This window comes from Peromyscus eremicus, chromosome 6 (assembly GCF_949786415.1).
Source record: "Peromyscus eremicus chromosome 6, PerEre_H2_v1, whole genome shotgun sequence".
Lineage (NCBI taxonomy): Eukaryota > Metazoa > Chordata > Mammalia > Rodentia > Cricetidae > Peromyscus > Peromyscus eremicus.
Window position 1 is genome coordinate 115,241,298 of NC_081421.1, and position 25,927 is coordinate 115,267,224.

General features: G+C 44.2%; 1 pseudogene; it reads left to right on the top strand.

Annotated features, from left to right (window-relative positions):
* The first annotated feature begins 469 nt into the window (after window positions 1-469).
* Window positions 470-25,555, top strand: LOC131913882 (peptidyl-prolyl cis-trans isomerase A-like; annotated as a pseudogene).
* The last annotated feature ends 372 nt before the right edge of the window (window positions 25,556-25,927 follow it).

Genomic DNA, 25,927 nt, shown 5'->3' on the forward strand with positions numbered 1-25,927 from the left:
AAGAGCAGGCCTAAAAATGAAGTGGATTAAAGTCTCATGCAATAGCCAACCTCACTGAGAGCGTCAGACCGTTTATATTCTGAGGGTTATGAAGAGTCACCTAAGTGAAGTCCACAATCACAAGGACAAGCTGCATGTGACAAAAACATGTTTTTCCGCAGAGGCATATGAATAACAACAGCTGAAGTAAACTCACTCCTATCTGGGACACCTGGGAGGAGCAGGGAAGTGCATTCCAAGAACGATTCTGTGTTTTGAAGAAGTTGAGGTCCTAAGACTTGTTTTCTTGGAGTCTTCTCACCAGCACTCAGAATTCTCACACCACTCCATTCTTGGACCATGTTCTGACTAGGAGTAAGCTGTAAGTCCCCACAGGCTGTACTGTGCACTCCACACACAGTGCACATTAGAGGAGGACTCAGTCAGGGCCAGACTGGCAAAGGCTCCACCCATACAAGACCTCGGAGTCATGGAGACAGGAGAAACAAGAAGGCTTTCCTACTGTCGCCTGCGCTCACGCTTCTTCAGCCACAAGAAGTCGGTAGTCCCATCCGGGTGTGCATGTCCTCCCACAGACCAGGAGACATATAAAAATCAGTTGCTCTGGTCTCAGTGGGCAAACAACACTGTCTACAATGAAGTCTTGTCTCCTCCCGAGGTTTTTGTGATATTAAAGTGAGATAAAATAGTTCTTCATTTCTGAAACAGTCACAAAACATTGATGTATCGATGACTGGACTGGGGTAGGTCATCCAGGGGTCAGATGGAGGCACTGACACCACCCTCCTCAAAGACAGAGCCACTGAGAAGACAGTGGCAGCTCAGCATGTTTCGTAGCTCACTTGCCCTTTTCTCCTCCTTCAAGGCCTGGAGTTCCCACCTCACAAATTTTGGCTTCTTGTTGTTGGTTTCAAAGCCCCTGTGATGCCCTTGAGAGGGGTCTAGGCCACAGAGGACCGTGGACTGAAGTGAGAAGTACCACACAAGATGGAGAGACACCTCACAGACATCCCGTCTCCCTCCTGTGCCAGAGGGTTAGAACAATGAGTTGTCATGGTCTTTCTTCTCAGATCTCCTTTTGAACGGCTCACGAGAGAGCAGGGATCCCTGCCCAACTCCATTCACCTGCCTCCTGGAGCTCTCCTCCCTCAATGGACACTGTCAGCAACTCTTCTGCTGGTCTCGCTTCTCAGAGGTATCTGCTTCTTAGAGAGGGGGGTCACAGTATGGCCAGGACAGAAGGACCCTGAAATCTCAGAGCTTCCGTACAAAGGGCTCACCAGGATTACCTGAACAGTTCATCATTTCCCATCTGGTCATCAGAGATCCAGAGTGAGGTATTCCTGTCCTCAGCTATCATTTCCAGGGTTGCTGTGGACATTGAAAACCCAAGTAACTGCAACAGAAGATGATGAACAGCAAGTGAGAGAGGTTTTTAGTGAGCTAGGCCTAGAACAGACACCATCACTTCCGCCCACATACCGCTGGACAGAACCATCATACGACCGACCACCCCTCACTGAAAAGGAGGCTGGGAAATGTAATTAAAGTTTGTGTCCAGGAGAAAGGAACAGATTTTGGTGGACACAGCTAGCGACCTCCTCCACAGTCACCCACGTAACTTCCTATTTTTTTACTTGGCAAAGGCTTACGTCATGGAGTATTTCTATACAGCAGTTCACTCTGCCTGCCAAAAGGACAAATCTTTACTGAGACAGGCTTCACAGAAATCTTGGTGAAATTAATAGAGAAAAACCTGACCCTCTTCCCATCTTCCCTGTGGTATCACACCAACCTACATTCTTGGTCAGGTCTTGCAATTCTCGACAGATCTCCTGAGCTAGACAGTCTTACCATACAAGAAAGCCGAAGGATGCTTTAGATGTAAGAAACATCCTTTTCCAAATAATAACAAAAGAATAAAGGGTTATACTGGATGTGATTCCCTAGCTGCAGGACTTGGGAAGGAGTGCCCTTCTAAACAACTTCTATTCACGCACCCACTAAAGTGCAGCAGGCTAAGCTCCTGGGACAAGACAGACAGTGTGTCAAGTACCAGAGAGACACTGGTGGACTTCAGTGACAAGATTCTCTCGATTCTCATAGACCGGACTCCAAAAGGAATGTAAATATCTAGGACTATAAATTGAATGCACTAAGTAATTTTAATAGAAATATGGGCTGAGGCAGAGAGAAGCCATGGGCATAGAGAAGGGTGGCCTGGAAGAGAAGACTTTAAGAATAGGGTATTAGGCATGTGGAAAGTGGAAGAGGAGACAGGCAGCCCAAACAAAGGGCACAGTAGACAAATGTCATGACAAGAGACAATTTGGCATCACTAAGTAACAGAGAAGCAGCTGATATGACCAGAGACAATGAGGCCAGCAGTGATGGAAGATGAAATTGGAGACGTACATTGGGGCCAGATCATGACGTTATAATATGGGATCTTGGGATCAGAACTAGAGAGGGGCATGACTCTGTGCTGTATTCAGCTGCTAGAATAAACAGGAATGCCACACAGGACATTCTAGAGGCTAGTAGTTCAAGATCAGCTGTTGGCAGGTGGTCCTTCTGAGGGCTTCGCGGGAAAACTCAGCCTCAGACCTCTCACAGGTTCTGGTGGTTTCTGAAAATGTCCACCTGAGATAGCACATCGTCTTCCTCTGAACATGACTGTTTACCCACTACTCACTGCAGGGCAGTCTTTTTAGAAGACAAAAGCCGTATTGCAGAGGGGTCCACTCTCCTACAGTATGACGTCATCATAACCAGCTACATCTGCTGTGGCTCTATTTCCAAATATGAATCCATTTAGAAGATTTCAGTGTGATTTAGGACCCAATTGAGCAAGACCTTGATCCCCGCCCCCATGGCACACACACAGAGTTTTGGAACACTGATTCTACATGCACCGGAAGAATGGGTGGTAGGTAGAAGCGTGAGGTAGACAGGGCTAGAGTGAGGTGGGTGTGGTAAGAGTGAGGTAGCAGACTGTGATGTTACCATGGCAAATATGAGAGATGGCACTTCAGGATCCACAGGCATTTTGTTTTTTATAAATCAGTTTGAATACAGAAAGACTGTATCTAACTCACAGGGGAAGGCAGGAAGCAAGAATGACTTCCCAGGAGTAGGAGACAGCTCGGTAAATAAAGGCACCTGCTGCCAAGCCCGGTGACCTAAGTTTGATCCCCAGGACTCCCACAGTAGAAGGCGAGAACCAGTTCCAGTAAGTTGTCCTCTGAGCTCTGCACATGCACACAGAGAGAGACAGAAACAGAATGTAATAAACATATCGAAAAAAGCAAAAAGAACGGCTTCTGATTTCCTAGCGTGGTAAATTAGAGAAACCACCTAGGTGCCCACCAAAGGATGAATGTATAAAATGTGGTACAGCAAGCCGGGAGTGGTGGCACACACCTATAATCCCAGCAGTTGGCAGGCTGAGGCAGAAGAATGGTAAATTCAAGGTCTGCCTGGGCTGTGTGCAGAGATCCTGTATCAAAGAATCAAAAACCGAAGCAGAAGTGGTATGTGTATACAATGGAGTATTATTCAACCATAAAGAGGAATCAAACCCTGGTGTTTACAGGAAACAGTGAAACTGGAGACCACCGTGCTAAGCAAAATGAACCAGACTCCAAAAGATAAATGCCACGTTTTCTCTCATCCGCAGAATTTTGATTTTTGAAGGATATAAAACTGTAGCAGAGAATATTTGAGAAGAGAAAGAGGACCAGTAGGAGAACTGTCAACAGGAGGCAATGAAGGGTAAAAATTATCAAAGTATGTTTTATACACACAAGAAAATGCCGAGACATAATTTTGCACAATTAGTAAACACTAATTTAGAAGTTAATAATAAAGAATTTCTGGATTGAGCAAGGAAGACAATGAGACAATTTATGATTTAAAAGGTAAAACATTCTTGTAGTGGCACACTGTGGTTTTACTTGAATGTGATAAATTTGAGATACACGTGAGCCATCCACTCAGATATGACAAGTTCATCATGCCTGTGGAATTTTAGATTTCCAAGGAGAGGTCTGTGCTGGGAACAGAACTGTGGAGTCTCTGATACACCACATATTTAGGATAACTCAGAACAGATGAGTGCAGACAACTTGCTCCTTCTCAAGGATAACTCCTTTTCTCACAAGGTAGAACATTTTACCCTACAATCCTGCCGAGCTCTGGGTGCTTCATCTCAGACTCTCCACCACCTCCACAGGGCTTTGGTTTCTCCAGAAGAGGGAGACCAACCTCGCAAGCCTATCCCAAGCTCACAAAGTGTTCATCCTCTATGACCAAGAGAACCCATAAAGCCCAAGGTCCACAGACACCTCAGTCACACGAGCCTGGTGAGCACACACACACACACACACACACACACACACACACACACACACACACCTCATCCCTTCAGCAGAAATGACCCAAACTTTGTGAGGTTTGCATGTCCCTAGAGATGATCTCATTTGCCTGCTTCAAAAGCGCTTTGGTCTGCACAGCCTGTAGCAGCAAATTTACACTTCAAAAAGCAGACAGCTTTTTCCACATCTTATTCACTTAATGGGTGAGAATGTAAAATTAGTTCCGTTGCTGATGAGGACCTTGAGCCAAATGAAAAGTGTTCATTTGTCAGCACAGGCTTACAGCCTGAGACATGATTATATAGCTAATCCAATAATGGGTTTTGATGCTGAGCATTTATTTATATACAGTATGTCTTGTTATCTGTTGATAATCAGGACCTACAATTTACTCTTTCTTGTGCGTGGAGTGTGAAATAGCAACATCTTCCAGACATATTGCATTTAAGTACCAACATGCAAACATATACAGAAAGCGCCATCATCAGCAAAATATTGTATTTGCTTTCTTTAAAAAAAGAAAAGAGAACCAAACCACAGATTCAGGCTCTCATATTTTTAAATATAAGTGGTATACTCCCCTCGATGTCTTTCTTAAGACTACCTAAGGGCTGAAAAAGAAAAAAAATATTTTCCTTAATCATCTTGACCCACCTTAATCAAGTGATTTCTTCTTGTTCTCTAAAGAATTCTATCTGAGCTCAAATTCTTCTCCAACATTCATCTGGACGATGCAAACCAAGAAGGTACCTGGGGGATGTCTTCATGACGGCACCCCTGATTGGCTCCCTGAATCCTACAGACACTCTGTGTGCTGCGAAGCTTCATATTAGCACCACATGAACAGGGGAACTGTGATAATTATCTCAGGCAAAGCCTTTATTTTTAATGTGTAACTTGAAATTAAATATAAAACTACCACATCTCTATCAGCTCTTATGGAGACTCCATGATGCTCCATTAAATGATTGTTTTGTACCCTGTGGATGAGATTGAATGTCTATCACTAAAATATAGGGACATTCTTGGTCTAACATAAACATAAAACCCAAAATTTGCAAGCATTTTTGTGGGTAAAATATGCTGTCAAATATTTATCATAAAGCCTATAAGAAAGGAGAGACATGTCTAGATTAAGAATTCTGCACATTGCACATGTACAGCTAAAAACTCTGTGAAAACCCTACCACACGTGGGGAAGGAAACACAAGGGCTTTTGTATGCAATCGCCTCTTGGACACACGTAGAAAAATCCAGAACTAATGCTGTAAATTCCTGATTTGACGTGTCCCCACCAAACAGCCTCCAGCCCAAATGGGGCTAAGAAGACTGGCCACTGTGCTATCCAACAAGGAACAGGATGAACGCACATTATTAAACTGGAATTTATTTCCCGATGTTTCAATGTCGACACAACACCTTGGTTTACTGGGTTACACCAGTTTACTAGGGAAATCCCACTGTGAATGGCGAAGTTCCCCAGTTTCATCGGTAATGGGTTTGTAGATGTGAGGGCTCTCCATTGAAGGACCGTTGGGGCAAAAGGGCTAACTCCATGCAAATCTGTATCATGGCCACATGTGACTACTAAAGTCCGAGACCGCTTCCCTTTTGTATGAGTAGTGGCTGTTTTACCTAGCCTGGATAATTCATTAGGCTTCAGCTCCGGTCGAGATGAAATGAATCTAGCATCCATTACATTCCTACTTTCGTCGCAGAAACAAATCTTTCTTGTACCAGCCAGTGTAATCTTCAGAGTTTTCGTTATATAAAACACCTCAAGAAAAATGCACTTCGGTAAGATTTACACTTTATTACTCTAATGATTCTACAAACACTTCCACAATGTGATGAAAGACAGTGCAGCCCCGGACTGATTGAGAGCTAATAAAAATCAGTACTGGAAACTGAAAAGAGCGCCCTTATCATCTTTCTTTCATTTAGAGCTGATTACTAGAGGATTATAATGCAATCACAGCTATGTGTGAGAGGTAGCTATGGGAACCAGTTTTAACTGTTTATCTAGCCAAAGATCTTAATTTAAGTTTGAACACTCTGATTCATTTATATGTAAGACACCAAGGAGACAAAATGCAGGAGAAACAGATGCACACTTGTTCTTCCCATTTAACTTCATAAGCTACCAGCCAATTTGTCTTTCAGGGACAAAATTAATTTCTGATGACAATGTGAACAAGTAATAAACTCGAAGTCCCTGTCCTGGGAAACTTGTTAATGCCATGTAATGTTCTGGAGTTATTTAGCGGGGGAAGCAAGGTTTGCTCCCAGAGTTACGGGACGTCCATAACAGGCTTTTCTTTGTCCTAACCCTACAGAGGCTTGTGGCACCTTCTCTAGAGGCTAATTAGGGGACATTCGACAGAAACCATGAGGCTGACCATTTCTTTCCTACAGGGTATTTTTAAACTACTAATTTTCCCTCATGTAACACTCCCATGGTTCAGATCTGGTCCCAGCTTAAGCCTCCTCCAGCTCACTGCCTCCCAGCCCTGGCCCAGGGGCAAAGATGACAGCAAGTCACAGCTTCCTGGATCTCATGTTGTTACACAACCCATGTGTGCACTCCACCTCCAGGCCTTAGACCTTCGCAGAGAAACTCGAGAGACACAAGAAGTCTTGGTGGTGGGAGTAAGTGGCCCTGGGGCAAGGCAAAGACATCTGTATGCTTCATCAAGCACACACACACCCTCTGCTGGGAAATCCCACTGACCTCTCCCTCTGAAGCAGCCCATGATGCTATCCAGTTATTGTTAGAGAAAACCACTCAACTAGTACTATAAAGCTAGCATTTATTGACCACTCACTGTATACAGAGAATAAGTTATACATATTCTACATGTATAATCTCTCAATTAGGACAAAGGCCCAATGAGAAAGCTACTTTGCAGTCATTTTATAGGCAAGGACACTGAGTCACCTGAAATCTTAAAGTGGCATGTGGAAGAGTCAACACTTGAATGCCATCCATCAGATTCTAAAATTAACCATTTTAAGCATGTTGCAAGGTAAACTTGGCTGTTATTATTTCTCATCTCGCTCTGCTCACATTTTTTAGTACTGGACCGGGTGCCTCTCTTAATTCATAGTTCTGTGCACACCCCTCCCCCCGCCTTCCCAGCTTGTTTCTCTGCTCTTGGGGGACCTCCCCACGGCGTAATGGCGGTCCATTAGCGTGTTTTTCAAACCTCGCTCTCTCCCATGCTCTGACAGTGTTCATATGCTCCACATGAAGGATCCTTTTCCAGAAATACTTTTGAAGAAAGTCTAAAGTAAGCTGAAAAGTATTACATTTTTCATCTCAACGGGGAAATGGATTTAAGAAAAGGAGCGAAGAGCCTGCAGGTCTTTCAGATTTTTAAAAAAGAATTCAACACTGCTGTATTGGCTCTGGGAACACATCTATCACAGAAGCCGAGAGAGCATCTGCATTTACACACAGAAAAGGTTCCCTTCGTCCTTGATCACGATAATGACTTAGAGTTCTGTTGAGCCTTTCATCCACAGGGGCGCCCCTACCCCTGCAGACAGGGCCCAAGGAGGGGCTTTCGGCGTGATCACAGCCCTGTTCCAGCCCGGTGAGAGGGGAAAGGGTTCCCGGGGAAGGGGCATACTGAAAAAGACAAGCAGGCACTGTAATTCTCTTTGCAGAGTCAAGAGGCACCTACAACAGTACCCCACTGCCTGGCACTTAGGAATGACAGGAGAATCGATCCACAGGACACCAAGAGGCAGAATGGGAATGAAGGAAGTGCTTTAAGCGCCTACAGCCAGGGATACCCTATCGACTCCAAGAGGTCGTGCTTCTTAAACCTGCATTGGCTAGCTGAGGACCATTAAGACCATTTTCCCTGCTTCCTTTGCCCTGAGGCACGAAGGAGGCTGCAGCATGGAGGGAGGCAAGCAGGAGCTGGGCAGTCTAGGTGGAATGGGTGTTATGACCAGATCACGAGGACCCCCCAAAAGACCACCACGGAGACCAAACCCCGTGTGTAAAAGCAAAGAGCCTTTATTACTTTTAAGCTGCGGGGCTTAGTCTCTCTGTCAGTCTGGTGAGAGCAGAGAGCCCAGAGCCCAGGAAAGGGAGGGGTTTTTATCATAGCAGAGGTTGGGGTGAGGGGATTTCCAGGGTTCAGGACCCTGATTGGCTGACATTTGTCTAGGAGTATAGGGTATGTTTGGAATGTCAGATATTTCCTCTTAGATGCAAGCCCCACTGGGTAGGGTCAGCTTATGGCTCTTCCTGGGTCCAGGTGTTGCATGCCAGAAGCTGTGTCTGGGCCTCAGGTATTCCCCTTAGACGCAGGCCCCACTGGGTGGGGTCTGCCAGAAGCTGTGTCTGGGCCTCTAAGCCTGTCATGGCAGCTGTGTGGTCAAGCTGTTTTAGGGCCCCCCACAATGGGATCTTGCATAGAGCTGGGTCACCAGCTGGCACTCTGTGGGCTCTAGAAGCCTGTGAAACTTAGCCTCACCCCCAGGCAGGCACAGATATGGAGCTACCCTTCTGGACTGGTTGAAGATTCCCTGAGCTAGCCACAGCTCTCCCCTAAGCCTGCTTTGACAACCTGGTCTGGCTGGGAGGTACTTAGGGTGCTCTGCCTAGAGCTCTGTCTCTTCACCCAACTCATCTACCATGGTTAACTTCATGTCATTTGTCATTCTCATAGTCAGTCTTCTTTGAATTCCTCTAAACTGGGCTAAAACACACACACACACACACACACACACACACACACACACACACACACGCACACACACAAACACGCTTCCACTGTATAGACTATATACCTCACAAGCTGCATTCCCCCACACCCTGCCACACTGAAGCATCATTCACGGACCATCTACATGCCAACTTTTGTGCTAAGCACATCATATAAATATGTCTCATCACCCAAGTACTGTGTTCTCCAGTCTACAGCTGAGGAATTGATGATCCACAAGACAGAAAGAAGTACTACAGCTAGCCACTGGCAGAACTGGAATTATGGTCATGCACACCTATAATCCCAGCACTTGGAGGTAGCAGCAAGACAATCAGAAGTTCACTTCCCCTACCTAGTGAATTTGAGGCCACCCTGGGCCGGATGAGACCCTGCCATTCTCAGAACAGAATGGCAGGAAGTAAGGAAGAAAGACTTTCTGTGCCCCACCCCTAGGTCACACTTTCCCCACCCATTGGCATTGGAGGCTGGGTTTATATCATCACCATTCTGGTGTTCCCAACACTAGCACAAACTCAGACATTTGTAGGCGTTTGACACACACCTGCTGAGTAGTATCTTTGAAGGAAGTCTGTGGGAGCTAAGTGACCAACGTCGTCTAACTATAGTACAATGTCTTCATTAGCCTTGCGGCCCAGGTAATGATCTCACTTTCCTAGGTAACAATAGAATGTTGAGAGAGAGAGAGAGAGAGAGAGAGAGAGAGAGAGAGAGAGAGAGAGAGGGAGAGAGAGAAGCATTTAAACAGGGTCTTGAGTATCATGCTGACGAATAAAAAAAAAGTGTTGTCTTCCTGGATTCAGGTGTTCCTTTCACTGAATTCAGTCAAACCAGTTCTGCATATTGACACGGGAGGTGTAACTTACAGCGATTCAATTGTCATGCATCACTGCATAATCACTTCTGTCATCCGTCGCTGTCCTTCTCCACCAAGGCTGCTGCAGCAGCGGCTGCATATTTCCCCAGAGAACGAGTGTGCGCAAGGACTGTGGTGACAGAGGCGTCCTCCTTGGGATAACAGGTCCGTTCTGTCTGACAGACTGACAGACCTACTCTGGCTTTCCTGTTTGGTTTTCTCTTCTTCTTTGTTTTTATTATTCCTCATGCTGAGGAAATCAAGCCCATCTATTTTACCATTGTCCCTGCTACTGCCCCAGCTCAGCCTTAATCAAGTGCCCTGGCCTTCTGACTTCACGCCCCCACTGAGTCAGGCCTTCATTTATTATGTGTCTCAGCCCTCCTCATCTTCAAGCTCTACACTACCTCTGAAGTAAAGTCTATAGACAGCAGACATTCAAGCCTTCCTCCATGCTGGCTCTAACCTACCATTCCAAGCTTGTTTTCCATTACCCTCCAATTCAACCTCCTGAAACATCCAGCTGGTGTCCCCAGTGGTCCCCAAAAGAACTGTGCCCTGCCCTGGACCCCAATCTGTACACACTCTGTCCTTTATTCAAGAGTAAGTCTAACGCTCACCCTGGCCGCAACTCACAGTCATCTTGGACCACTTTGCACTCACACCTGGACACCTGACAGACAGTTGGTGACTTGGGTCCTCATCTCACATATGTGCCTCATGATTTAATTTCATGGATATTTGTACTCAACCTTCTTCCCTGGGCAATGTTAGTCTCTTTGAGGGCAATGACATCCTCTTGTATATTTGTCCCATAAGAACACAGAGCAAGTAGCATTTTAGTGACCCTTCTACTGTCTCTTAGAAGGCAGCTTTGCACAATCCAGCACAGGCACAGTGGCGGGAGATTCCCCAACGTGCCCCGTGGCTCTTGATTCCAGGTATTCTCACAGGATGTGCCTTCCACATAGCACTCCTAGCATCTCCCCACCACCACCACTGTTGCCACCACCAGCCCAACCTTCTCCTAGCTCTACTCTTCCTGGAAAGCTCCTTGGCCCCCAGAGGGTTCACCATCACTTAACAAGACCAAAAGAGGTTTGGTTCTCCCATCTGTTGGGTTGATTCCACTCAACAGTTGTGACTCTGGTTAAGATCTCTGGACTGCATGTAATGGGAGCCAATTCAAGTTAAGGGAAAGCTTAACTGGCTTGTGTATCTGTAATGGTCATGGCAGGATCAGATGCAAGCCAACTCGTCTAGGTCTTTCCTTCCCTTTCTTCTCTGTATCTATCACACCCCTCCATTCCAGGTGACCTTTATTATCTGTTTTGCAAGAATGGGGGGGGGGGCTTGTGTTGTTATTTGCCTTACTCCCTGAAGTCTTTTGTTAACATTTTAACCAAATATCGTAACTCCTCTACAAATACCAATGGCATGATTAACTAGCCATCATTCTATCTGGTCTATAACTGGTTATTCTCTCTTCATCCTTCACAACTTGGATTCATAAGCACATACTTACACATCCCCCTTGAGGAAGATGTATATTTTTCTTCAAGTTATTATTGTGCAAGGCTACAATTCAAACACCTCCATGAAATTCTAGAACTTTCCAAAGGCTTTCCCTTCCTGCACTATTACAGCGTGGATACTCTGCACTCAACCTTTTCCACCAGCTGCACAAACTTTGAACGTGTCTCGCTTCTCTGCCTTTGTCCCACCATCTTCTTGGCCTGTTCTCTACCAACGGAATCCAGAAGCCAGAGTATATATTGCAGTCCAGAGTGGCTTTGGCTAGGAAGCAGAACAAAGGACTCAAAAAGGTGTTAGGAGAAAACTCTTCTACTTAAAAGACTTGAGAACCTTTAATTCAATCTGGATATGAACTGAGAAGACAGTAAATTAAAGACTGAGTGGAGTTTTCATTCAGTTCTCTTCTGAGAATTGATTCCTTCCTAGAATGAAGGGTTGGGAGTTTATATAGGGATATACAGGAGGGAGCAAAAAAGTTGGCAGTCTCCTAAAGGGGTCTTTCTCTGTGTAACCGAGCTATTTATTATAGTAAGGTGAGCACAGGAGAGCAGACACATCTGTCTTCAGATACAAATTCAAAGTCCTCGAGCAGGGAGCTCTGCTTTATAGTGATGTTCTGAAAGCAGATACCTGCCTTGCTCTCTTCCAAAGGATCTGAATAAAGAATAGCAAAGGTAAGTTTTGAAATATGAGACCAGGACTGAGGGTGTAACTAACTCAGAGGCATGGTTCACGGCTATCACGTATGAGTTCCCAGGACCTCACAAATAGACACACCAGTGAAATAAAATAATTCAAGAACAGTAGAGTACAACCTAAGTGGACAAGACATGGAGGCATTACTGCAGGGCAGACAGCACAGGAGACCCAAGCGAGAGTGAAATGAGACTGCTGCAGGAGAATCCTGGCCCAGCTCCAAGCTCAGAGTCAACACATGCACAGCTCCGGGTAGGAGAGGTGGCAGGGAGGGGAGTGAGAAACCAGGAGAGCAATTAATTACAAGAATTGCCTTTGGAGCAGCTGAACCAATGAAGCTCCCGCCCCCACCCGCCCACCCATGCCTGCAGATCACCTAACAGTTTGCCTTCTGGTTAAAGCTGGAGAATTTCTCCCTGGAGAGAGGAGGGAATCTGCCTACATGGGGTCTTGTATCAGAAGTGGGCATTCAAATTGAAGCGGAGAGGAGATGGGACAACACAACTGCCCATGGAGAAAAGTGTCAAAAAGTGGCTTCTCTCTAGGCTAGAGGTCAGCCTTAGTTGGAAGACTTCTCGCCTAGCATGTACAAAATCCCAGCTTCAATTCCCAGGGACATCAGTTTGGCATAGTGGCATGGTCCCAGCTCTCAGGAGGTGTAGGCAGAAGGAGCAGGAGTTCAAGGTCATCCTTGACTACATAGCTACTTTGGAGCCATCCTAAGAAACATGAAGCCCTCTCCCCGCCCCAAATCAAACAAATAATAAATAATTTAAATTAAAAATTTAAAAAAGCTGCTCAGCCTTGAATAGGGTGGCCAGCTATTTTGGGTCACCCCAAGAGTTCCAGTTTATATTATAATCCCCAAACACTTATTAATGGTTTAATGGTTTTCATTTCTCAAAATGATTGTAATTTCAATATTACATCATATATTCACTCACCTATGAGTAAAACAGACTCGAGACATGTTTTTTAATCATGGATCAGGTGCCGTTTATAGAAGTTATCATCCTGCACTAGCATCTGATGTAATTTAGTGAGCACAAGGCCCAAATGGCACAATAAATACAGAGGCAAACATGAATTCTGACATCGTTTGCTACACAAGATGTTCTGGAACCCGGAAGTAATATTTCAAAAGATTGTCACTAAAATGAAAACCAGTTTTTTAATTTCTCTTAAAGGCTCAAGAACTCCTAAGAATATATATATATGGGGACACATTCAAAAAATTATTAAATATTCTGTGAAATTACAAAGACAAAAAGTAAAGGGAGTAATTTACCTCAGAGAGAAAAGAGATTAGTCAGAAAGCACAAGATAATTTTGCTTAAATTTCAATTAGTTTCAGTAAAGATTCATGAGGACAATTATCCAATAACCAAAAACAAAATGCTGTTTTTCTTATGGTTCTCAGAGAACAAAAAAACTAATTATTGGAAACAGAAAAGCATAATATTTAAATTTAAAAACTCAATGGAAAAATCTGAATAACTGAATGTATTATGAACAAAACAAAGCGATAAAAAAAAAAACTTGGAAAGCTATCAAATCATAGCCCAAGAAAATAGAGCCAGGACTTGTGTCTACATCCATCCACTCGCAAAGAAGCCTGTGGAATATGGTACAAGACAAGCTAACAAATGTGAGACTCAAATTCATATAAAGTCAAAAGCTGACTAGTGGGGACTTTAGAACCATGAGATGGAGACTAAGAAGGGAAGGAATAACCACAGATGTGCTATGAGGAACTTCTTCTGTCCTGAAGGAAGGGTGTGAGTCTTCCCCTGTCCTGAAGGAAGGGCATGAGTCTTCCTCTGTCCTGAAGGAAGAACATGAATCTTCCTCTGTCCTGAAGGAAGGATATGAGTCTTCCTCTGCCCTGAGGAAGAATATGAGTCTTCCTCTGTCCTGAAGGAAGAACATGAATCTTCCTCTGACCTGAGGAAGAACATGAGTTTCCTCTGACCTGAGGAAGGGTGTGAGTCTTCCTCTGTCCTGAGGAAAGGCGTGAATCTTTAGACTTACAAGACCTACTAACTGACAAAATAGCATGAAGGAAGGAAGGAAGGAAGGAAGGAAGGAAGGAAGGAAGGAAGGAAGGAAGGAAAGAAGGAAAGAAGGAAAGAAGGAAGAAAAAAAGAACCATTTCCTGATGTGATCTGATGAAATTTCAAAGACCCAAGGATCAAAAAGGAAACATAGCTGGGGCGGGGGCGGGGGGAGAATGGGAATGGGCTATCCATAAAATAGTAATGGTGGACTGAAAGAATTTTCATCAACATTTGATATTTCAAAGGTAAACAGAACAGTGCCTTAAAGTGTTTCTTGTTGTCTTTATTATCTTAATCTCTCTACACAGCCCAGGCTGACCTCAACCCAGAGACTCTCCTGCCTCTACCTGCAAACCGCTAGGGTAATAGGCATGTACCACCACAGCCAGTAATGCCTGCAAACTTAGAAGTCCTTATAAATCTGCCTTTCACTGGAAGGGGAAAGAGGTGATACCTCTTCCTTATGCATCCAGAGGATCATGACAGACACCTTACAAGAGAAACAAATACATTTAACAAAGTCTCATATATGACATAGGAGGCTTGAGAAACAAAGATGTAAAGGTCTAGGGAGACCAGATTTTCTATACATTTGATGAAAGAGGCTGCAAAGAGACGTGGTTGGGCCAAAGGGACCTGATCTAGTAAAGATAAGTTTAGAACCTGGTGAGCCTGTTCAGATTCTGCTTGGCCCATCTCTGGAGATCACAGGAAGAGGGAGAGAGCAGGACAGGACAGGGTTCTTGTGTCTCTGTGCATGCTCAGGTATAAGTTCACACACATGCAAAATAAACGTATTTGCAGAGATGCAAAGGATGGATAATTTGTTACTGTGATTTACACATGAAAAATAATTATTCAAAAAATATTTTGGAAAGGAAACAAAGGCATCAGAGATAGACTAAGAATGAATAAGGTTGACCTGTAAGTGATGCATCCTACTTAAACACATTATTAAAATAATTTTTTGACCTTAATGCTCAGAAGAGTCCTCATATAAGGAGAATAGGCTGATCAGCCAAGCCCAGTTTCTCAGTCTTAGGTCCAAACACACACTCCTTGAAGGTTGTCTTAGTTAGGGTTACTATTGCTGTAATGAAACACCATGACCAAAGCAACTTGGGGATGAAAGGGTTTATTTGGTGTGGTGGTGTGAATAGGTATGGGCCCCCATGGACTCAATTGTTTGAATGGTTGGCCCATAGGGAGTGGCACTATTAGGAGGTGTGGCTTTGTTGGAGTAGGTGTGGCCTTGTTAGAGGAAGTGTTGGAGGAAGTGTGTCACTGTGGAGGCGGGCTTTGAGGTCTCATATGTGCTTGAGCTACACCCAGTGCTGTACACAATTCACTTCCTGTTGCCTGCAGATCAAGATATAGAAATCTCAGCTCCTTCTCCAACACCATGTCTGCCTACACACCAGCATGACCTGACATGATGATAATGGACTAAAACTCTGAAACTGTAAGCCAGCCCATTAAAAGGTTTCCTTTATAAGAGTTACTGGGGCAGTGGTGGTGTACACCTTTAATCCCAGCACTAGGGAGGCAGAGACAGGCGGATCTCTGTGAGTTTGAGGTCAGTTTGGTCTACAGAGCAAGTTCCAGGATAGCCAGGGCTGTTACAGAGAGAAACACCATCTTGAAAAACAAAAACAAACAAACAAAAAAGAGTTACTGTGGTCATGGTGTCTCTTCACAAGAACAGAAACCCTAACTAAGATATTTGGCTTACATTTCTGTATCAGTGTTCATCATTGAAGGAAATCAGGACAGGAACTCAAACAGGGCAGGAACCTTGAGGCAGGAGCTGATGCACAAACCATACAGGAGTCTTGCTTACTGGTTTGTTCTTCATAGTTTGTTCAGCCTGCTTTCTTATAGAATCCAAGACCACCTGCCCAGGGATGGCCCCAACCGCAATGGGCTGGCCCTTCCCCCATCAATCACTAAGAAATTGCCCTACAGACTTCCCTACAGCCCAATCATGTGGAGACATTTTCTCAATTGAGCCTCCTTCTTTGCCAATGACTCTAACTTGTGTCAAGTTGACATAAACTAGTCAGCACAACTGACCTCTTGTCAACTTGACACATAAACACATCACTATTAAGCCACAACCTTCTCTTTTTTATTCATCCCCCAATATCTCACATTAATATAAGCATCACAATATAAAATATTCCAGATTTTTAAAGGTCCCACAATCTTTAAAAGTTCAAACACTTAAAAGTTCAAAGTTGGGGGCTGGAGAGATGGTTCATCACTTAAGAGCAATGATTGCTCTTCCAGAGGACCCAGGTTCAAATCCTAGAACCCACATGGCAGCTCACAACTATCTGTAACTCCTGTTCCAGGGGAACCAACACTCTCACACTGATATACATACAAAGAAAAAAACCAATGCACATATAATAAATAGATAAATATACAGATAAATAAATAAATATTTTTTAAAGTTCAAAGTCTCTTTAAAATATCCAGACTTTCCTTTAAAAATCCAAAGTCTTCATAAAGCTCCAAAATTTCTTTAAAAGTTTAAAAGTCTCTCAACTGTGGGCTCCCATAAAATAAAAAGTAAATTATATACTTTTATTTCAAAAGGGAAGAACCAAGGTACATTCAAAATCTGAACAAAGAAAACAAAACTCCAAAAGTATAAATAACTCAATGTTGATTTACCTGGGATTCACTCACCATCTTCTGGGCTCCTCTGAGGGGCCTGGATCGCTTCTCCGGCTCTGCCCTCTACAGCACACACAGCTTGTCTTCTAGGCTGCAGCTGGCTCCACTGTACTGCTGCTGCCATTCTTGGTGGTCATCCAATGGTACTGGCATCTCCAAAATGCTGGGGTCTCTTGTGCAATTGAGATGTACTTTCACCAATAGCCTCTCCTGGGCTCTTCGGTGACTCCAACCCTTCCCACAGTACAGAGTCTCTGCTGCTCTCCACAACCCCTTCATGCCTTCAAAACCAGAACACCTGGGTAACTCTTACAATGCCAAGTTCAGATGCAAGTGCAAAGTACAACCTTGGCCACCTCTGGAGCACAGCTTCTGTGTGCTGACTCTGAAGAAACACTTGCCAGCAGATTTCACTTCAGTGATGCTGGTCTCTTCTTAATCATCACTGATTTCTTCGCTCCAGCATCCATTGTTCCAGTAAAGCAAAGGTTTTATTTTAGTGGTTCTGGTCTTTTGTTAATCACACCCAATTCTTCAGCTCCAGCCTACCAGACACCCACAGATTCTTCACACAAATGGCTTGGTAGAGTCTTTGCTTCCCTCTGAAACCTCACAAGTCAGGCCTCCATCGTCTGCCCTGCTCTCAACATTCTTATCCCCCAAGCTCCTACAGAACAGCACACTGAGTTCTCAATACACAATGACTTTTCTAGACCAAATTCCAAAGTCCTTCCATGGTCCTTCCCAAAACAACATGGTCAGGTCTGTCACAGCAAGACCCCACTATCCTGGTACCAACTGTCTTAGTTAGGGTTACTGTTGCTCTGATGAAACACTATGACCAAAGCAACTTTGAGGGAAAAGGGTGTATTTGGCTTACATCTACCTATTACTGTTACTCACTGAAAGCAGTCAGAACAGTAACACAAACAGAGCAGGAACCTGACTGTTTACTGGCTTGCTCGCCATGGCTTACTCAGCCCACTTTCTTATAGAGCCTAGACCATCTGCCCAGGAGTGGCCCCACCTGCAATGGGCTGGGCCCTCCCCCATCAATCACCAAGAAATTGACCTACAGACATCCCTACAGCCAATCATGTGGAGACATTTTCTCAATTGAGCCTCCTTCCTCTTCAGTGATTCTAGCTTTTGTCAAGTCGACATAAACTAGCCAGCACAATGGTGAGGTAATTATTATTTGCATAAGTATAGGACTACTTTTAAATTTTGAAGGACTAAGTACACAGAACATAAAATTACAAAAGAAAATGTAAATACAAACTTTCATAGCATAAAAATTTATGTAATTAATCAAATTTGGAAGAAAACAAGAAGAGCTACAAAAAAGTATAAGTGAATTAACTTTTCATAGGAGCAAGTCAATGCAAGTCTAATTTCCGTAAGTCAGGAAGAAATTTGAATGCATGTGCATTAAAGTTGTGAATATATTGTGTTAGTTCTTCTTAGTGTGACAAAATGCCTGAGATTAGCAAACTGGAATGAAGACTGTTTGGGCTCACAGGTTCAGATGCACTATTCCACAGCGGTAAGCACTCTTGTTTGGGGGTCTATGGAGGCATATCCTCCTTGTAGGGAACTTGTGGTTGAACAAAACTGCCTACTTCATGATGACGAAGAAGTTAAAAAACAAATGCAGGAGCCAGGGTCCCAATATCCTCTTCAGGGAACACCCCCAATGCCTAACTTGCTTCTGAAGGTTCAACCAGCTTTCCATAGCACCATCCTCTGGAGATCAAGCCTCAATACAGGAGCCGCTGGGAGACATCTAAGAGCCAAGTCATAATATATATTCCATGGAACAACCGTATAGGACTCATAAAACTTAAGAATGAGGTGATATACATGCACAACAGAATTTTATTCAGCTGTAAAGAGAAATGAAATTATGAAATTTACATGTAAATGATGAACTGGAAAATATTGTAATGGGTGGAGTAACTCAGGCCCAGAAAGACAAACACTGCGTGTTCTCTCTTGTATGTAGATCTTAGCTTCAAACTTTTAGATTTAAGTTAGAATACTTACAGAGGCCAAGAAGTTACAGAGGAGCCCTGGGAGGTGTGGTTTTTTAAGCAAGGAAGGATAGTAGAACATAGGTAGTAATGACAGGAGAGGAGAATTACTGGGGCTGGGAGGGTTTAAGTATAGATTGGGGTGGGATGATGGGGGTGAGGAATGAGAGGGTGGGGTGGAGAGCTAATCAAAACAAAAGGTATATAAAAAATGGAAACTTGTTTTGTACGACAACTAAAAATATGTCAGGGTCATTGAGACAGCTCAGTAGGTAAGAATGTCTGCCGCCTGGCAACCTGAACTCAATGCCCAGAACTGGTAGAAGAAGAGAACTAGTCTCATAAATTGTCCTCTGAGATGACGGACCACACTAGTGGAAGCCCATGAACTGTGGACTGTTGGCTGTGGAGCCCCCATGGGACTGGACTAGGCCCCCTGGACACAGAAGACGGTTGTTTGGCTCGAACTGTTTGGGGGGCACCCAGGCAAGGGGATCGGGATCTGTCCCTGGTCTATGGGCAGGCTTCTGGGAATCTGTTGCCTGTGGTGTGACACCTTGCACAGCCTTGGTGCAGTGGGAAGGGGCTTGGACCTGCCTAGGCTCAGTGTGCTGGGCTTTGCTGACTCCTCATGGGAGACCTCGATTTGGGGGATGTGGGGATGCGGGGTGGCTTGGGAAAGAGGGCTGGGGGTGGGAGAAGGAGGAGGGGTTTCTGTGGATAGCATGAGGAGTGAGTAGAAAATTTCTTAATAAAGAAAAATTAAATAAATAAATAAATATAAAATAAATTGTCCTCTGACCTTCATATTCTTGTGCATGACTTAGAGCACACACACACACAAATAAATAAACAAATGAATTAATAAATAAATAAATGTAAAAAATAAATACTTTTAAAAATAATTTAAAAGAATAGTTTGAAGAGAGGTTGGGTGGTGGCATACACCTTTAATCCCAGCACTCGGGAGGCAGAGCCAGGTGGATCTCTGTGAGTTTGAGGCCAGTCTGTTTTACAGAGTGAAATCCAGGACAGGACAGGCACCAAAACTGCACAGGGAAACCCTGTCTCAAAAAAAAGAACAGTTTAAAGGAAAATTTCCTGTGTGGCTACCTAGTGAGTTTTCTAGAAGCAATATTACTAACAACAACAATAAAATCTCAGTATCAGTTATGAGATAACTCTTTATCAGCATCTGGTCAGTGTGGTGGTTTGAAAGAAAATGGTCCCCAAAGGGAGTGGCACTATTAGGAGGTGTGGCCTTGTTGGAGTAGGTGTGGTCTTGTTGGAGGAAGTGTGTCACTGTGGAGTTGGGCTTTGAGGTCTCATATATGCTCAAGATACCTCCCAGTGTTGGAGGACCACTTCTTGCTGCCTGCAAGATGTAGGACTCTCAGCTACTTCTCCAGCACCATATCTTCCTGCATGCTGCCATGTCCCACAATGTAGATAATGGGCTGAACTTCTGAACTGTAAGTGAGCCACCCCAATTAAATGCTTTCCTTTATAAGAGTTGATGTGGTCCTGATGTCTCTACACAGCAATAGAAACCCTGATTAAGACAGTCAGAGAGGCCCCAAAACAAGGCCCCCAAAACAAGACAAGTTCTTGCCATTCTTCTTTGATGTCCACTAGAACTAGGTGATAAAACTATTGTTGAAGTGCAATATATGCAGTCTGCTAGGAGGAAAAACTTATCAATGGTCTTACCCAACTCTAAAACCTGAAAACTATAATATCAAACTGCCTGGTAAGCAATATTCACTGATGCAACCATGGCATGGCCATTATAGGGGTAACCAAGTGCTTTGTGGTAGGATTTTAGGTCTACTTCTTGGGGGGGGATTCATACCTTGTACTATAAGCACTATAAATCTACTTGAAGTGCATAACTAGAGAGATCATAGGCTGTAGGGGAGAACCTACTACTGTTGTTTTTCTAAATAGACATGGTATCAAAGTGCTCTCTAAATATTTTATTTCTATCACAAATCAGTACTTCTCTCAGCTCTGGTTAAAGGTTTGTGTTTATGGTGGGTGACAATTCATATGAACCACAGACTTGTCAATGTGCTGTTGAGCACTCAACCCTAAATCTCCATCATCCCTCTAAGGTTTGAGGAACGTCACGGAAGATGGAGTGGAGAGAATGTAAAAGCTAGAGGGTGGGAAAGAGTGCTGGAGAATGCAGACTTATGTTTGTGACATGGCTATTACACCACAAACTCACTGCCCAGCTGTTGATGTATCAGGCCCACCAACACTCTATCATGGATGGATGAGGGGTGCTTAGAAGGCTTCACCCCTGGCAGAGGAGCTATAAAGTATTAAAGGCTTGGTGAGAGAGGAAGTCACACTCCCAAGTGGCACATTGTCCCAACTCAAGCAAATAACCCACTATCCGTGATCATGAAGGCAACCTTAATTAAATGCAGTGGGTCACCAAAAAAAAAAAAAAAGAAAAGAAAAGAAAAGTAGGAGGGGACTTGGGAAGAAGGAAGAGAGTAGAAGGGAGAGGTGATAAAAGAAGATAATGGGGATCTCACTAAAGACCTGTGTGTGTGTGTGTGTGTGTGTGTGTGTGTGTGTGTGTGTGTGTGTGTAACTGAAAGAATGGATAAAAACCTGAGAATGGAGTGGAAGATGGGACATGAATACTACTACAGTCATACTAAATATTTCATGCTTCATAGCAAGGGGTGTAAAGTTGGCAAGTCAGTAGGATAGCTGTGAAAGTGTAAAGGTAAGAGTGATGAGACCCAAAGACAGAAATGTCACAGGGATTGTCTAGAGTTGACTTTGCCACTTTACAGTGTGCCTTTTAAAACTATTCTTTTATATTTGTATTGCTTTTCTAACTTAAAGTAAATTGTTTAAAACCTCTGCCCTTGCAATCACAGAGACTAAAAGAGTCAACTCTTTGGAAACCTCTGCTTCCTATAAATATTGGTCCCTCCTCTGAATTGGAATTGTTCACTGTATCTCTAACAAGAACCTTTCCTTCACTGACCTGGCACTGGGCAGGAGAGTTCTTAGAAGACCAGGTCATTCTGTACTTCCAGCCTCCACCCAGTGTTCTCCCATCATCAGCCAGAGGATGGTCCCCAGTCAGACCCCCCTCGTGAATGCCTTTTGCTCCAGTGCAGGCATCACGTCACTGTCATACAGACATGTTACTGCACATTACAGATGCTCAAATGAGTTTCAAAGGAATTGAGTAGCACGTCCTAGGACGTCAACCCAAGTAGGCTGATTCCAGCACATTCCTATTACCTCTCAGGTAGGAGAAAAGTTTCCCCACCATCCTCCAGGCAAGGAAATGAAAATGTTGGGGTCTAATGACGCAACGTTGACGAGAAAGCCATATGCTTTCATCAGTCACTATCACCAAGCCATTACCAAGCCGATTCCTCAATGTTTGGAAGCAAACAATGGAGCTCCCATTGTTAGCCTGACAGCTCAAATCTCAGCTAAGACTCCAAAGCCAAAGTGCTCTTCTAGAATCTGAAGTCATCTTAGACGGGGGCATTACGCTGTCATATGCATACACGTCAAATATGCTTTAAAGTATCCAGTTCATAATTATTCATTATACAGACCTTTTGCGATTAGTTCTCTTGCTTAAGGTTTTTCTTTTCTCATTTCTTTTTCTTTTGTTTGCTGTCCCCTCACCATTCCTGTTTTCCTCAGTCATCATTATTGTTTGTCTTGTTAAAAGTAAGTTTTTTAACTGAAAAAAACTTGATATTTTTCACTAAACTCAAGATATTTTATGGTGATTACCCCTCTTCGTACTTCCTATTCCCCTGTCACTACAGAGAAAGGAATCAGTGTTGGAAATATTCTGTGTCTGTAATCATGTCAGATTTAAGTAACACTGACTTGGTTGAAAATAAATCCTGATCTTTATCCAGGAGTTGTTTCATTCTGCTGGAGATACGACCGAGTTTTCTTTAATATTGCCATTCAGTTGCGTAGTAAAACTGAAGGTGTGGCCTCATTTCATTTCTGCTCATGTGATAAAATACCCTAAGCAATTGTGGGGGGGGGGGTTGCGTTAGCTCACAAGTCTAGATCACAGTGCATTGTTTCCGAGGGGTCAAGGTGGCAGGAACTTGAAGCAGCCAGTCCCGTCACATCCAAGAGCAGAGAGAAATGAGTGCATGCGTGCACACTGGCTTGCTTATGCTCAGCCTGACTTCTCTATCCTCAGTTTAAGAAGCCCTTCCTGAGGACCAGTGCCACCCACACTGGGCTGCATCCTCTCAGTGAGTAACTTAACACAGTCTCCAACAGACGTACCCACAGGTCAACCCAACACAGATAACCCTTCACTGAGACTCTCTTTCCAGGCAGTTCTAGGTGCTGTCAAATCACGATTAAAACTAACAAATTGAAAAATATCATTTGCATTCTCTGAGGCAGAAAGAATGTCCTCAAACAATGAAAAAGTTCATGTTAATGAGCAGATAGGACCATGTTCTTGGCCAAAGAACACCCCTAAAAGGAAAAGTATCAGCTCAGGATCCCCAAGACCAAGTTCTCAGCACAAAGGAGATTTATTTGCCCCAGAGGGACAGATGGCAGGGAATAAAAGACATACACAGGAAATTGAGGATGAGGGAGAAGGGGAAGGGAACAAGGGAAAGGGGGAAGGGGTATTTGTCCTGCACAGGGGCAAATAATTTGCCTCTGTATAGAGAGGAGACAGACATGGCCACAGGAAAATGGCAGGTTATAAAGGTAAAATGGGCAACCCTCTGTTAGGATGAGGTGTTTTATTTTAATTGGGCATGTTAATTAGGTGAACCAAACAGGCTTTTGATTGCTGGACTTCAACACTTTGATAGCTGGACTTTAGTGGTCAGCCTCAGAGGAGGAAGTGGCCAAATAAGGGAATCGACCATGGTGGCTAGCTTTAGGAATGTAATCTGAGGGACTTTAGCAAGGAAGAGGGCATGAGGAGAAGGCAAGGCCTGCCAGAGCCATGCTTGGGACCGACAAATGAGGATGAGCTGGCCAGAGTCCCTTCAGTCAGAGTTTTGAGTCACAAAAGATCTGTCTGGGAAAAACAGAATGATCAGCTTGGACTGGTGGGTCATTTCTGAGTTCAAGTTTCATCTCTACCTTCTTTTCTCCAAGGAGGAAATTGTGGGTTCACACCTTTGGACTTGTGAGAAAGGGCAAAATAGTTTTCACCTTCTTCTGTCTTTGCAAAGCTGAGCAGGAGAGGGGGTTTCGTGCACAGGTCCAAGTCTGAGAATCTGAGCTGCTTAGCGAGCAAGGTAGGAATCAGCTCCCTCTGCTTGAGAGAAGGGCAGAACTGAGCTGGACCATGTCCTCCCAAGGCTAAGGGATTCCCAAGGTTGTGAAGAGCACAGGAAGGGAGCACTTCCTCCCCAAACTCTCCTTGGGTAGGGGACACTCCCACTTCCAGAGGAAGTCCCCTCCTGCAGCCTGGCACCATCTTGGCCTCCCTGTTGCTGAGGCGAACGAGCAACAGCAGTTCAATTTCCATCCTTGGGAGAAAGATTTGGGCTTAAAGCACTGACAAGTTCTTCCAGTTGTCTTCCCCAAATAAACCGTCCCTGGGAATGCGCTGGGCAGGGGGAAGGAAGGCTTTGATGAATGGTGAGATCAGCAGGTTAAGCCTGGAGTTTACAGCCCTGCCAGGGAAAGGCAAGGAAAAAATGTCTCGCGAGTAACTGTGTCTCCCAAGCACCGTCTCTGCTACTTTACACAGCTTCAGAGCAGCTGCACGAAACTCAGGTTAGTCTTCCGTCCTCCACATGAGAAAACAGAGGCTCAAAGATGTACTATAGATCTGGGGGTGTGATGCAGCATTGGTCTACTGTGCACCAAGTCCTAGGTTTGGTCCCCCCAAAAGAGATTCTGTTACTTCCCTGTTTCTGTTGTCTACCAAGACACCGCTATCCCCTGTCGCAGCTTACTGCAGCCAAGGTCAACACCTAGGCTGATGGTGAGCCCTTGGGCTGTATCTCCTTCCAGCTGTTTGTAGACAAAGTTCCAAAGACAGCAGGAAACCTTCTGCTCTGAGCACTGAGAGAAAGGTTTTAGATATAAGGGTTCCTTTTTTCACAGGATGATTCCAGGAGTCATATACCAGGGTGGTGACTTCACACACCATCATGGCACTGGCGGCAGGTCCATCTACAGGGAGAAAAACTGAGGGTGAGAACTTCATACTGAAGCATACAGGTCCTGGCATCTTGCTCATGGCAAATCCTGGATCAAACACAAATGATCCCAAGTTTTTAATCTGCACTGCCAAGACTGAGTGGCTATATGGCCAACATGTAGTCTTGGGAAGGTGAAAGAAGGCATGAGCATCAAGGAAGGCATGAGCATCAAGGAAGGCATGGGCATCATGGAAGGCATGGGCATCGTGGAAGGCATGGGCATCAAGGAAGGCATGAGCATCATGGAAGGCATGGGCATCGTGGAAGGCATGGGCATCAAGGAAGGCATGAACATGATAGAAGGCATGGAGTGTTTTGGGTCCAGGAACAGCAAGACCAGCAAGAAGATCACCATTGCCAACTGTGGACAACTCTAATTCTTCTGACTTGTGGGCATCTTACCCACCAGACCATTCTTCTGTATATCTCAGGAGAGCACCCCCACCCCATCTGCTCACAATACCTTATAACGTCTGCTCTAACTGAAGTTCTTTGGGTTCCATAGTTTCCTCATTCCCCTCCAATTGCAGAATTTAGTTTATGGATTGCAGAAATAAGTTTATGACTATGAATAAAACTAAATAAGGAAGGGGGAAAAAAGAAGTCACCATTCAAATTTAACGGTTTAAAACAATAGTGCAGGATTAGAAAGTAGGTCAATTGGTATCTGCCTAGTATAATGAAGCCTAGGGTTCCATCCCCAGGATTGCATAAACCACATGCAATGGGAGTGGGGCAGGCCATATTTT